The sequence below is a fragment of the Rattus norvegicus genome, chromosome 13, assembly GCF_021556685.1.
Source record: "Rattus norvegicus strain SHRSP/BbbUtx chromosome 13, alternate assembly SHRSP_T2T, whole genome shotgun sequence".
NCBI lineage: Eukaryota > Metazoa > Chordata > Mammalia > Rodentia > Muridae > Rattus > Rattus norvegicus.
Window position 1 is genome coordinate 81,428,824 of NC_141546.1, and position 12,195 is coordinate 81,441,018.

A 12,195-nucleotide genomic window follows, 5' to 3' on the forward strand; every position below is an offset into this window, starting at 1 on the left:
CCCTTTTTTTTCCCATGAGAAGGCAGGATCTTTCTACATCTTCGTAGAAGGACCCACCCTTTCTGATTCTTAGGAAAAAAAAAAGTCACGATCATTGCAGATAGAAGTAAATGTTTCCACACAGCTGCCAAAAATCATTTCCAAGAAACTTTGGTCTCCAACTTCCCCTTTTGGCACTTTCAAGCACAAGTCAATTCTCCTTCACAAGTTTGTTCAGGAAAAACACCTTGGAAGGAGGAACGAAGCATCACAAAGTCAGTCCCAACAGGAGGCTCCTTACCTCCTGTGTTAGGGCTCTCCGGCCCGCATCAGCAGACACCAGAGCACAGATGAAGCAGAAGCAGAGGCATGGCAAGGGACTCTCCGTAGCAGTTTGCTTATGTGGCCATGCCACTTGGTGGCAGGAGTACCTCAGGCCAGGCACTTGGTGGTCACAGCTTTCCAACCACAATTGGAAGTCTGGGATCCAGAGAACTGAAGTATGTTTGTTTGCTTTTAATATTGATTTCATTACTTTATACTAGTTGCACAAAGTATAAAGTTTATAAAGCTGCACAGTTTTCATTGAGACATTTCCATGTACATATGAAATGCCATTTGATCATATTCCAATCACATCTCTTCTTTTAAAACTTTAATTTTCTGAGAATTTCATACATGAGAACTATGTTTAAATCATTTACACCTCTTCTTCTCCCACTTCAGCTTCTTCTTTGCCCCCCTCGTCCCTTCAAATTGATGATCTCTTCTCCTTAACTATCTTTGACATGCACACAATTTTTAATTTTTTTAAATGGAGTTAGGTCACACAGGGTGATAATGATTTCTCCAAGAGTCATAAACTAGCAAAACCCCCAGTGCTAGGTCTGGAAAATACCCATTTGAATGGTTGCCCCAGGGAATTCAAGAGACTCCTCAATCAATATATTACCATCGCCTCTGCTTGCTCCACAGAACTTAAAGGCAAGGACCTAATGCTGAAGGCATTATACTTTGGGCACAGATCTTGGAGGACTTGAGCTAGAACTGACCTGCAAACCTCCTCCTGAGGACTAGCTCCCATGTCCTCTGAAGGAGTGGTGCAAGCAGCCATGGAAGACAAGTGACCAGTAGTTCTACCCGATGTTAGAGCCTGTGAATGACACGAGTGTCCTGCTCAGCAAGACATCACGGTGGTGTGATGGTGGCACTTCTGTCATGAGAGTAACCCCTAGCTCTCTAATGGGGACTGAAGGGGCACTCAACAAGAGGAACTCCATTCCTGTGGCTGCTAACCTGGCCAACGACTCATGGCTGGTGAGGTCATAGACCCTAGAGGAGAACCTACTACTACCATTTTCCTGGACCAGTATAACTCTAGTTAACTGTATTCTAAGTAGTTAACCTTATATCCACAGGTCAATGCACCTCTCTTAAGGATGCTTCTGTTTGCAACAGATGGAGCCCCACTACAGATAAACTCAGCTGCACATAATAGAGAGAATGAGTGACCTTGGGGTGCCCAGTCCCAGTCGATATGTCTGTAGTACAACCTGTATACCAAAGGCTTAGGGAAGATCAAAGAAGAGGGGTGGAGAGATTGTAAGAGCAAGAGGACCAGGATGCCTGCTGCAGGATAGTTCCTTCTAGACATGACATGGGAGATGTGCCCACAAAATTGCTATTGTCAATGCTGGAATCCCAAATCACAAGAGCTTGGAGTTCTGACGTCCAGAGGTGGAAGAGCATTCCAAGTCAAGGAAAACCAAGAACTCTTTTCTTTCGCACCTTTACTCTATTTTATGCCCCTGATCATTTGGATGGTGTCTAACCACACTGAAGTTGGATTATTCCAATTCAGTGGACATTTGAGTCTCACACCAGTCTTTGAAGACAGCTTTGTGGACACACCTGACTTAGTTAAATCATTCTGATGAAATGCCAAAATATCTATTTCCCATCCAGCAAAAGAGGAATTGGCTTACTGCTTAGTGACCTTTAAGAATAATGCTTCGCCACCTTGGTATCCTTTAATCCTGTCAAAAGTGTGTAAAACTAACCACCTTTTGTTATTTGGCACCTTTATGCTTGTCCTTTAACCCTACTTAATCTTCAAACAGGCTTTTCTAACGATACAGAAGTTCATAACATGTATGGACTTCAGGCCTGCTTAATTTGTGTGTGTGTGTGTGTTTGTGTGTGTGTGTGTGTGTGTGTGTGTGTGTGTGAGAGAGAGAGAGAGAGAGTTTATTTCTATGTTTTTATAATAAAGTTTATTTTAAAAAGCAAGTGAATTCAATGAAAATGTAATAGCTTCACCCAACATGTCAATGTGCTATAACTATTCTGCAGGTGAGGGAAAGAACACCAAACTATTCCCTAAAGAGGAGAGAATAATACTTGAGTGAAGTTGTTTATCTTCAAATGTCCCTAGTCTCAAATGCTATGATGGACATGAAATATAAAATTAACACTTAGGTATTGATGTAAGTAGCATGTACATGAAAGGGTGATGAGCAGAACTAAAGCTATGCCAGATACTCACAAACACATTCATACAAAACATATCATAACATAGTAAAGACGGAATGTTCCCAGCAATCATAGTACCATTCTTTCAACCGTAGTCATAATTGGTCGGCACCTAGAATTTCTAAATCGCTGAGTCAGCTTGTGTCCATTCTTGACGAAGTGAATCTGTACAAAATCATGTTTACCCACAGGTGCCAAGCTCGGGCACCACGAAACACTGTCTTATTGCTATACATTGCAACTTGTGCAGCTTCTGTACTTGGCCTTGAAACAAAAGGTTATCCCAGGTGTGGCATGGCGTCTCCAAATCCACGCCAAGTACTCAGTGTTATGAACCTTTTGGGACTAGGCTAACTTAGTATTTCCTTTTCAGGCAGTGGATTCTTGTCAATGTCAACCAGTGTGTGATCTGGGCGCTCACAGAGGTCTACTGCCAGGGAAAGGCCCTTTCTGGGCCCAAAGTACAAAGTTTCCCTCAGGCCTTGGGTAACAGTCTAGAAAAAGAGTCTTCCAAGCTTCTTGAGTTCTATTCGGACTCTGGATTGTTTTGGGAATCTGATTTGATGGTACTCTGAAGTCTTGGTCTTCTCGGCCACGTGGACCTGACAGTCATCTCAAATCTATTATCTCTACTTTCATCCTTGAATAATCTAGAATTTGACTTCTAGAATCAGGACTCAAAGAATTGGTCTTGTTTCCAATTTTTCTCAGGACCGGGATCCTGGTCTTGTTGGGTCTGGAACATGTAGGAGTGGAATATGGGGTCATCATTTACTCATTGTCAATACCCCTGGTGATCTCTGATGCATGTTGATGTCTTCAGCAGTGAGCCTGACTATGGAGCCACTCACGTCAGGATCCTGAACTGCTGCTGCATTGAGAGGCCTATTGGGAACACAGACTTGCTTCCTGAGTGACAATGGTCTAGTCCAGGAGATGCTGGTGAAGGTGTCCTGCGGGCAAGTAAGGTATTTAGTGCTTTAAAAGGTGTAGATGATTTCTGTCATTGGAAAGGCACTAGGCAGTGTCAAGAGCGAAGAATCTCTCTGCCAATATGGAAGCTTATTATTGCTCCAAGTTTTACATCATAAGGAGTAAGTGTTTGGACCTCAGTTATAACAGCATCTTCGTGTGGCCTACTACAGTAGCCTGGTTCTTGATGATGAAGGCTCAAGAGAAGTGCAGAGCGAAGTTCAATTCCATTCCTTGGAACTCCAAATGCTCCATGTGTAGCCATTCAAAATAATGTTATCCATAGACTTGTGGCTGTTTAAGTACTCCAAATAGGACAGTATACCTTGTATATGTAACTCAACTTGCCCCATGGAACATTGCAGGTAGCAGAGGGCAGGCCGTGATTTGCTCACCTTCTTTGCTCACCTGGGAGAGGGAACTTGGAGTCACCAGCACACCCCTGAGCTCCACTGCTTTTGTCCAGCTCCATCCTCAAACCAGACTGTATGATTAATCTTCTGGGCTGTATTTAGATTCATCAGGAGGGCAGGACATTTTGCCTGTTGAGGTGAAAGTGCTCAAATCCTTCTACTGGTGTGGAATATCTATCTATCTATCTATCTATCTATCTATCTATCTATCTATCTATCTATCTATCTATATCTATGTATCTATCTATATCTATATCTATCTATCTATATACATATATATGCTATGTTTTTTAGGCAACTGGGGGACCCTGAGACTGAAAATTACTCAACATTACTCTCTTGGCTACTCATAAGCCCATCTGGAAAAATCTCACTACCAGCCCATTTTTAACTTCTTATAACAGGCCTGGATCACCAGCTGGCTAGAAGCAGAGGTCTTGGAGGCAGACCTATCAGCTTTGCTCTTAACTGTAGTGACAATGGCAGCCCTTTACCCCCTGGTTGAATGAACAGAGCCTTTTACTACTCAATGGGTTTTTCCATTCAACTTCCACTTGAAGGGTTTTTTTTTGTTTTGTTTTGTTTTGTTTTTTTTTGTACCTGGGAGAGTGATCTACACATTCTGTTTGAGAAATCTGAGTAACTTTCATTCTTATCTAGATCGTGTTGTAATTTCCAAAGTGTTTGGAAATCAGTCTAGACTCCAAGTTTAATGGAAAACACCAAATTGCAAAGAGAAAGAAAGCATTCCTTTCTAAGGAACAAAGACATCTAGGTCAGCAGAGGATAAAAATCAAAGGAACAGGAAGTAAGTATTTGCTAATGGGCCATTATTGGTAACAGTGACTAGGTCCACTTCTCATTTCTCTCCTCTGATTCTTGTCTTTGTGAATCCCAGTGATGGAGGAAATGATTCATCATGTTAGGTGCTGCCTAAAATCCTATGCAATGGGGCTCCAGGGTAAGATGGGAGATTAGAAACTGACTAGGTAACAGAGGAGAAGGAGTGGAGTAACAAAGAATGGGTTATGTTACAGAATCAGATATCATAAAAGAGATGTTAGGGCAGCTGAAAAGTGGAGAGAAGAGAGCTACACAGCGAAATGCAAGAGCTGGTGGCTTCCCACTAAGGCCCAGAAAAATATTTCCCACAAAGTACCCTAAAGTTGCCAGTGAAAAGAAACTAGAAGTCTGTTAGAGCATTAAGTCCACGTCTCTCAAAACCCTTAAATCCAGTAAGGGTGCTTGGCCTGACTATGGGTCCTCTTTCATGACAGTTCACCATTGGGAAAAAAAAAACCTGCTTATATCTTGGAGTGCTATAGCCAGGCACAATCTCGAGAGAGTACACTGTTTGAAAATGAGCTACGCACAATGAGAGCCTGAACCGAGGAGTAATCACAAGTCAGAGAGCCTGGCACAATGTCTATGTGGGAGATGGCTATGCCAGATAGTGGCGGACAGGAGAAGGCTGAATTAGAACACAGGAAAGAGTCCAGGTGGAGGAGACTGAGGGTTTGCAGGCATAGTGAGAGCAGCCATGCAGGATGTAGTAGGGAGCAAACCCATCGCTTGAGGACACCTATGGAAAGGAACAACTGCCCCCTGAGGTCGTCAGAATCATTAGCCCTAGCAGTTGCCTCTCTGCTGCTCAGCTGTGTGGGTACTTGCTGGCGAGAATGCTTGGAGCTTATTGGTTACTTGCTGGCGAGAATGCTTGGAGCCTATTGGTTACTTGCTGGTGAGAATGCTTGGAGCCTATTGGTTACTTGCTGGTGAGAATGCTTGGAGCCTATTGGTTACTTGCTGGCAAGAATGCTTGGAGTTTATTGTTTACTTGCTAGTGAGAATGCTTGGAAGTTATGCCCAGTTTCCACAGCTTCCTCATTCCTACATGATGTTTAATGCTAGGTGAGATTTGTATGCAAGGAGACCAGTGCTGTGGTCCACATCCCACTGCTGTTTGTTTCCCACACTCTCTAGCACACTTGGGTAGTAGCCCTTGGCTTACATATTAGCTACTACAAGAAGACTGATTTTGAGAGACTTTGGAGTGAATGGGAAAATGCCCAGCCCACAGGCTGCAAAACTAAATGAAGCCAGTAATGTCTGCTGGTACTCAGAGAAGTGAGGGTCTAAAGTGAATACAGATCTACTAGCAACCAACTCTAGGGTGATCTAGGACCATCACCTGCCTGGACATCAGAAACACAAGGAGTTTCCACTCTAGACTTAGAAAATGCCAGTACTAGAGGAGACAGAGAGAAGCTGAAGTAATACTTTGAAATAATAATTTGTCCAACTATTTCTTCCTTAGTGTATTCCCTTTGTTGAACTTGTAATAATTTTTATTACCTTTTTACTTAATAAAAGGGGCTTGTTTTATTTATTTGTGTGTGTGTGTGTGTGTGTGTGTGTGTGTGTGTGTGTGTGTGTTCGTGTTCACTGAGGCTAGAAGAAGACTTTGTCTCTGTTGGCTTCGAGTTACAGGTTGTGAGCATGTGCACTGGGGAGTAGAACTCCGGTCCTTTGAAAGAGCAGCAAACTTTTACCACTGAGCCATCTCTTCAGTCCTGCTACTAAGGCCCCCACCCTCCCGCAAAAGCTTTTCTGTTTTATCCTCGTTCTTCTTCCTATTTCTATGAAACTTCTTTTGCATGCTTTACTGATCCCTCTCTCCCTAACATTCTTCACTTTACTTGTTCTTTCGCCTCTTTTATTTCAACTTTCTATTTCTTCTTTCATTTTTTCCTTTTGTGGTTTGAATGAAAAATGTTCCCCCTTGGATGCATAACTTCGAACACTTGGTCCCTACCTAGTTAGTGGCAAAACAAACCCTTTCTTCCATAAATAGTTTTTTGTCTGATTTATCTCCACAACAAGAAAGCAACAGATACATCTGTCCCCTCCATTACCTGCCTATTTGTCACTTGCACTTTGACTATAATTAATTTTAACTTTATGCCCTGTGCTACCTGACTTTTGTCGTTTTCTTTTCTGTGGTTATTGGTTTGGTGGTCTTGGTTTCGCATGGCTTTGTTCTAGTGGGACTCAGAGCCTATAGGAGATGGCAGCTCACTCAGGACGCTCAACATTGTATAAACTGGATAAAAATATATGAAACACAAAGGTATCGACCCAAACGCGTACCTCAGTAAGCAAGTCAGAAGACACTGAAGTGCTGAACGGGGAAGATAAAAATGAACAGAAAATTCAAAGCGCTATGAGGTTTGAATCATTCTTGCTTTTCCAGGGACACCGGGTGCATCATTAATTTGTGCAGCCATTTTTAACCTTCCCGGTTTTTAAATGTAAGTACTCACAGGCACACGAATGATTCTTTAAATAGCCTTACCTGTCTCAAAGGTTCTGCTCATTCGTGCTTTCATTTTCATTTGATTCTGTTAACTTGAAAATTCCTTTTCTGCCATACGGGACATTAAAGAATGTATTGTTCAGTCTCCATCTTTTTGTGTAGTTTTTGTAGTCTTTCTTGTTATCTATTTCTAATTTTATTATTCTATGATCTGATAAGATAAAAGAAATTATATTGATCCCTTTGCCTTTTGAATCAAATTGTTTTGACTCTTTGATATTTATTTATTTATTTAGGATTTTAAAATTTACATTTCAAATGTTATCCCCTTTCCCAGTTTCCCATCCATAAACCCCCATCACATCTCCTTCCCCCTTCTTCTATGAGGGTGTTCCTCCACCCCTCCACCCACCCCTTCCTCCATCCCCACCCTGACATTCCCCTACATTGGGAGGATCCAGCCTTGGCAGGGCCAAGGGCTTCTCCTCCCATTGGTGCCCAACAAGGCCATCCTCTGCTACACATGCAGCTGGAGCCATGAGTCTGTCCATGTGTAGTCTTTGGATGGTGGTTTAGCCCCTGGGAGCACTGGTTGGTTGGTATTGTGATTCTTTTTTAAGACTTCATTTGTGGCCTGTAGTGTAATGTATTTTAGTTTATTTAGTATTTAGTTTCCATGGGTTTCTGAGAAGAATTTGCATTCTGTATGTTAGGTGAGATACTCGGTAGATGTGTTAAGTCCATTTGCTTTATGATATAGTTTAACTATGAATGATCTTTGTTGATTTTTTAGTTTGAACGACCTATCTGGAGATGAGTAGTTTACTGAAGTCACCTACTATCATTGTACAGGGACCTACTTGACTTATTATGCTTAATAAACCTTGTTCTATGACATGGGAAGTCTGGGTGTTTAGTGTATATATAATATATAATATTGATATAGAATAAATATACCTAGTATATGTATAATGTATACATATATATTTACAATGGTTATATCTTCTTGATGGCTTGTGCTCTGATTAATATACAGTGGCTTTCTTTATCTTTCATAATTTCTATGTTTACTTTATCTGTTATTAGTACCACTATCTTAGCCTACTCAAGGTTTCTGATGGCTTGATAAATTATTTTCCATTCTTTGGCCCTCAGTCTGTGGGTGTCTTATATATGATATACGTTTCTTAGGAACAAAACAGATAGTCGGCTAGATGTTTAACCCACTCATCCAGTTTCCAGTTTACTGAAGTGAGTCCATTTATATTAATAGCTGTCACCGACAGATATATACTGATTTCTGCAACATTGTTGGTTGTTTTCCCTTGGTAGTTGGACTACTCTGTGTTCTCTGCTTTCTCTTCTGCTTGTAGCAGGGTTCTTTTTGTGCACCGCATTAGACATATTTGATTCCTTCTCGTCCTTCTTTATCTATTACTCTCACGAAACATTTCCTTCCCTGTGCTCTTGTGACTAAGACTGTGGCTCTCCAGTGTGTATAGTAGTCTAGTCCATTGAGTAACTTCCGTAGTGCTAGCTGGCTGGTCATAACATGCTTTCATTTGTACTTGTCATGGAATGACTTTATTTCTATGTCTGATTTTATAGGACAGATTACTAGACGTAGTAATTTTTATTGGAGGTTCCTGTTTTCAGAGTTTGAACCATAACTCCATGATTTACTGGCTTTTAGGGTTGATAAGAGGCTGATGGTGTTTGTGTGTTTCTGCCTTTGTGGTTGTGTTGTAGATTTAATCTTGTTTCTTGATTCTGTATTTTTGACAGATTGATGTTAATATCTCGTGGAAAGATTCTTCTCTGATCTTGTGCATATAGGTTATAAATGCTTCTTATGTTTGCATACCTATTTCCCTTATATCCCATTTCCCTCTGGATTTGGGATTTATTTTTACTCTAATTTCATTGAATACATTTTTTAATTCTTTTCATGTTTTTTCTAAGCTCCTTTTATCCCATAGAGTCTTAGGTTAGTTTCTAGGTCATAGGTCATTTTTAGAGCTCTTGGACTTTATGACCATGCTCAGTTTGTTTCTTTTCTGAAATTATTTTCATTCTGTGTGTACAAGTGCTTTACCTACATGTGTGCTTGATGTGCATGCTTGTGCCTGAAAAGGCCACAAGATGTCACCAAATGCCCTGGAACTGAACTCATAGATTGTTCTGAGCCATGTGGCTGATGGGAACTGAACCTGAGTCCTTGGAAGAGTAGCCAGTTCTCTTAACCACTGACTCATTTCTCCAGCCACTCTTTTTTCTTTCTTTTTTTAGTCATTCATTTATTCACTTTACATCTCCATGGCTAACCCCTTTCCAGTCAACCCCTCCCACAATCTCTCTCCTCATCCCCCTTCCCTTTTTCCTCAGAGAGTGTGGAGAACCTCCTGTCCTCTCCCACAGTCACCCTGGTACCTCAAGTCTTTATGGGGCTAGAAGAATCCTCTCCTGCTGAAACCAGATAAGGCAGCTCAGCTAGAAGAACATGTCCCATAGACAGAGAACAACTTCTGTGACAGCCCCTACTCTAGTTGTAAGAACCCACATGACGAGCAAGCTTCACAGCTGCTGTGTATATGCAAAGGCCTAGGCTAATCCCTTGTGTGCTCTTTGGTTGGTGGTTCAGTGTCTAAGACCTGCAAGGGTCCAGGTTGGTTGACTCTGTTGGTTTTCTTGTGGAGTTCCTATTCCCTTTGGGGCCTCAGTCAACCTCCTTAGTCATCAGGGAATGCAAATCAAAATGACTCTGAGACTGCATCTTGCACCAGTCAGAATGACTAAGATCAAAAATTCAAGTGACAGCACGTGCTGGTGAGGATGTGGAGCAAGGGAAACACTCTTCTACTGCTGGTGGGAGGGCAAACCTGTACAACCATTTTGAAATTAATTTGGTGGTTTCCTCAGAAAACTGGGAATAGTTTTACCTCAAAACTCAACTCCTGGGCATATACCCAAAAGAGGCCTCACTATATCACAGAGACACTTGCTCCATTGTGTTCATAGCAGTTTTATTTGTAATAGCTAGAAATTGGAAATAACCTAGATGTCTCCCAACTGAAGACTGGATAAAGAAAATGTGGTACATCTACACAATGGAGTATTACTCGGCTATTAACAACAAAGACATCATGAATTTTTCAGGCAAATGGATGGAACTTAAGAATATCATCTTGAGAGAGGTACTTACTTACATCGATACTCCTCATACTATCCCATAAAATAGAAAAGAATAAACATTGCCAATCTCATTCAATAAAAACATAGTCACCCTGATATCTGAACCATACAAAGACTCAAAAAGAAGGAGAGCTTTAGACTAATTTATCTCATGAACATTGACGCAAAATTACTCAATAAAATACTCTCGAACAGAATCCAGGAACATATCAAAAACATCATCCACCATGATCAAGTAGGCTTCATCCCAGGGATACAGGGATGGTTCAATATATGAAAATCCACCAATGTAATCCACCACACAAACCAACTGAAAGAAAAGAATCACATGATCATCTCATTAGATGCTGAAAAGGCCTTTGACAAAACCTAACCCCCCTTTATGTTCAAAGTCTCAGATTAGGGATACAAGGCACAGAACTAAACATAGTAAAGGCAACATGCAGCGAGCCAATAGCCAACATCAAACTAAATGGAGAAACTTAAGGCAATTCCACTAAAATCAGGCACTCATTTTCTTTTATGTTTGCGTGGGTCAACTTTTTCTTCCATCTCTAATATTTGTTCTTTAGCTTCATAGAATCAATTGCCATTTTTTACATTTTTTAAAACAAAATTTGTTTCATTACATTTTCATTTCCAACAGTATGTTAACTGTCCCTCAAATCTCTGTTGTTGAGCTGTCCTTCCACACTGCTGGCATTCTACTCCGGTACCTGATTTTGTTCTCATTGCTCTGTTTTCCCTATGTGTAGCTGACTTTCCCCTCCAGTCCTGTGTCAGCTGCATCTGCTTGATTGTATTCCGTTTAAGGTCAATGGTCTTTTAAAATCAGAAAGCTTTTGAAATTTCATCTGGCATTTTCTCGATTTCAGTGCCTTTAAGGGGTTGCCACCTTTTGGAGGAGTCATCTCACACAATTTTCATGTTTATCGTGTGTCTGTCCGGCACTCGGCACATATGTTGGCGTGTATATCTCTTGGTTTTGTGGTGGGGAGTATATTCTTATCTGTCAGCCTACTCTCGAAGGCTCCAGATCACATTATCTCCCAGTGATGATAAAACAAGTAAAAATCAAATAGAGGTTCTGCTTTCCCTCCTGTCATGGGACAGAGCATGCACGGAGGTGTGCCAGGCAGAGCATGCATGCATGTCTAGCTTACTCATCTGTATAAGCTGTCCTGTTATTTTTCTCCCCAGATATGTTTTGTGGATTTCCAAAGCTTTTCCTCTCTTTTTCTGTCTTGAAAAGAGCCTATTTTTTCTTACTGTCTCTAAGTCTACATCACCTTACCCAGAAGGCCTAATTTTTGTTGTTGTTAATTTCGTCTCGTTTTGCTGTTTCTTAATTTCCTCTAATTACATATATTTAGGGCAGGAGAATTGAGGGTTATATAATGCTTCTTAAAGGAAGTGGGACTACAATCATGCTTTGAGAGATGAAGGACAGTGTTTATGTCAAAAAGAGAAAAGTGACTGTTCCCAAACAGATTAGTCTATACAATGTGAAACAAAATGCACTTGGATTCATATGCCTGGAGTGTAGGAATTAACATCACAAAGAAATGTCTTCACAGAGGAATGAGACAGAAAGAGTGGGTGAAGGGTGGTTCTAGACAGCTATTCTTTTTGTAGCTGAAGAGATTTTAAGGGATAGGGAAGGTGAGTTTTTCTCCCTCAGATCTAAGCCTGACCATGGTGTTGAGGAGGGTGGGCCAGGGAGGAGCTGGACAGATGACAAGATTATCAAAGGGAAGAATACCTAACTTGTTGAAACGTGAAATTGTAAAT